The sequence below is a fragment of the Somniosus microcephalus genome, chromosome 9 (assembly GCF_052327205.1).
Source record: "Somniosus microcephalus isolate GS21.2 chromosome 9, FLI_Smic_1.0, whole genome shotgun sequence".
Classification (NCBI taxonomy): domain Eukaryota; kingdom Metazoa; phylum Chordata; class Chondrichthyes; order Squaliformes; family Somniosidae; genus Somniosus; species Somniosus microcephalus.
Window position 1 is genome coordinate 145838335 of NC_140995.1, and position 3595 is coordinate 145841929.

A 3595-nucleotide genomic window follows, 5' to 3' on the forward strand; every position below is an offset into this window, starting at 1 on the left:
TCTACAAGGCACAAGTAAGGAAAGTGATGGAATACTCTCCACTTGCCTGAATGAGTGCAGCTCCAACAGCATTCAAGAAGCTTGACACCATCCAGGACAAAGCAGCCTGCTTGATTGGCACCCCATCCATCACCTTAAACATTCACTCCCTCCACCACCAATGTACCATGGCTGCAGTGTGCACCATCTATAAGATGCACTGCAGCAACTCGCCAAGGCTTCTTCGGCAGCACCACCCAAACCTGCGACCTCTTTCACCTAGAAGGACAAGGGCAGCAGGCACATGGGAACACCACCACCTCCAAGTTCCCCTCCAAGTCATACACCATTCTGACTTGGAAATATATTGCTGTTCCTTCATCGTCGCTGGGTCAAAATCCTGGAACTCCCTCCCTAACTGCACTGTGGGAGTACCTTCACCACACGGACGGCAGCAGTTCAAGAAGGCGGCTCATCACCACCTTCTCAAGGGCAACTAGGGATGGGCAATAAATGCTGGCCTTGCCAGCAATGCCCATACCCCATAAATGAATTTAAAAAAAATCAACAATATACTTATATATTGTAAATCTGGAATTAGGGCCCAATTTGATTGCAGAATAAAGTGGAGGGACATCACCCTGCAGGTTCAGCCCTGACACTGAATTTGAGCTGCAATTACATTATAATTGTAGTGTCATTGTGAAGCAAAAACTACTTTGCACCACTACCTAAGTTGTATTGCAAATGTATCTTAACATTTAGTCTTGAAACTCACCAACTCTGGAATAGTTTAGTCAAACAATAACTTCATAATTCGGTTGTTAGCGCCACCGATTAACGCCTAAAGAGGCCGAGAAGTGGGGCGCTAGCCAATTTCTGGGCAGGCGCAAGGCGCCTAGCGCCTCGCCCCATATTGAGCATGCATTTAGCACCGGTGCTAAATCTTAGTGCCCGCTCATGGGCGCAGGCTGATTATGACATCATTTGAGTGTGCAATGCCTTTTGAGCACCCCGGACCGGAAATTCAGTGGCGCCCCCCTCCGTAGCACCTGGCGCTAATAGTGACAGCTTACCTGGACCTTACCAAGTCGCTCTCGGGCTGGAGGAGCGTTATTTAAAGGGGACTGGTGTGGTTTAAAAGCGGCAGCCATTTTTGGAGCACAACTTCCTCGAGAGCTACAAAGAGTTGCTGAGCTCACACTGAGAGCCATTTGACCACTGAGCCAGCGCAGGCAGACGATCTTCAGCCTTCTGACCATCACCTTGCTGTTGGTGAGCCTTGACAAAGGGGAACCTTCCTGTGGGCACTTATTATGGGGGTTGCATTGGAGGGGAACGTCCTGCTGCTGAATCATCTGGAAAGGGCACAGAGATGCTGGGAGAGGGGGGCGGGCATGGCCAGACGGAGGAGGGCCAACAGACGTCGCCACAGCAGACCTTACGCTGGCAGGGTTTTCCGACAGCAGTTTTCCTACATGAACATGCCGGAGGAGCAGTGTGTCAGAAGGCTGCGATTTAGAAAGGAGGTGGTGATTGAGCTGTGCCAGCTGCTTCAGCCAGATCTGCAGCCTCAGATAAGGTGCAGGACATCTCTGTCGGTGGCTGAGAAGATGCCTGCTGGCCTGAACTTCTACACGAGCGGCTCTTCTCAGGCTGCACGTCAGAGGCTGATCAGAAGTAGCTTCTAGGCCCCTCTCACGGAATGCTTGCTGCCATTCCAAGAACAGGAATGGAGCCGGTCTGATACCCCCAAGCCTGTGAAGGGCAAGATGCATGTAAATAGAAGGCATGGCCATTGTAAATGAAGAAAGTGTTTCATTACACAAAATGTGGTTCCTTCAAACATGAGAAAGCTATGGCTACAGAAAGCAAAACTAATACACTGACACATAACTGCATCTCACACCCGGGAGACTGTCCAAAACATAAATCACATTCCGACCATCTTCCACTGCGCCAACCAAAGCATCCAATGCCCCATCAGTGAGGCGTTCCGCCCTTTGCCTCACCCTTTCCATGTCTTGCTAGGCTGGTGCGCCACAGGTAGGCTCCCACCGCTTTGAAGGCCTACAAGGCAGTGAGTGTGTCTGGTGATGCCAATTGACCTGCCCCTTTAAGAGCTGGCCGGCACCAGTGTGTCTCAGGGAAAGTGATTATTGACAGCACCCTCGCTGCGCCCCGCCGCCGCAAAATTGGGTTGCGCCGCCAGGTTAGTGCCTTAAGAGTAGCGTGCAGCACCTGATTTAGCGCCGCAATCACCTTTAGGGGCGCTGCCACCCAATATCGCGCTAGGTGGTGCTAAATTGTGCCTGGCGCTAAACTTTGCGCATCGCCAGGACTAGCGCCCCAAACGTGGCTATACCGAATTTCTACATATCTTTTACAATTCCAGCTTTGCTTTAGAGCTGAAACCAGTATTGACTCCTCTACAGAATAAAACTACCATTGTTAAGATTTTGGCAAGAAACCAGCATACAAACCACCTTAAGGCTTGTATTTGTCAAATATACTACCTTCTGCAATGCTCACATTTCAATTGTGAAGGAACACACAATAGATTTCTGCCACTTTTACAGTGGATTCTGACTAGCATATAGACACGCAATATGACACAAGAATTGATATCCTGTCAGTCTTTGCTGCTCCATGGTAGCGCAGATGCTAAGAATATCAAGATGTGCAAATTTATAATATTTCAGCAATCATAGCCACCCTGTTTCAAGTGTGGTGTAAATGCAAACAAATACCTGATGTTAACTCAGCATTATTCAGAGTGAAGATGTCAGAATAATGTCAGGTAAGCAATGTCACAGTCAATTTGTGAGAATAGATTGGCACTTCTCAGGAATTCAGAGTCAAGTATCAGTAACATTTTCCTGCTGTGCGATTCCTGACGTTGTTTCTAATTGTACAAGAAACAAATACCAACCTTAAGGTGAATTTGTATGCTGGTTCCTTGCCAAAATCTTAACAATGGTAGATTTATTCTGTAGAGGAGTCAATACTGGTTTCAGCTCTAAAGTAAAGCTGGAATTGTAAAAGATAATGACTAAACTGTGAACTATTTGGAATTTGCAGTATTTTGGTGCACCACATAAATAATAAAAATGTAATTGCTATAGGTAGTGACTGTAATTTAACCCGTTACACTGGGTAAGAGCTGTAAGTTGGACAAAGTATTAGAAAGTATTAGGCATATACAACAAAAATAATTAATTTAACAGGAATACTTAGAATAGCTGAATATAGAAAAGTTTTAGGTTTCTCAACGGCCATTTAGTTAATATAAACATAAACCCTTAACTGTTCCATTTAAGTGGAGCTGACTATATATAAATATTTCTTATAGCAATGATATTTTGATGGGAGAAACAAACCTGAGACCAAAACAGAATTAAAAATGTATGTATTAAGCAGAAATTACTGTTTGAATTTTAGATGTGTTCTCATGACGTTCCTTTGTCTATTATTTCAAAAGAGATATTAACCTATTTATTTTAGGCTTTATACATTTACATTACAAACAATAATTTCTAAGCGACATAGATCTTTAAAATAATCTAAATTTATCTTGAAAGCCAAGCATCAAAGATAAGACAATTTAAAAATTGCG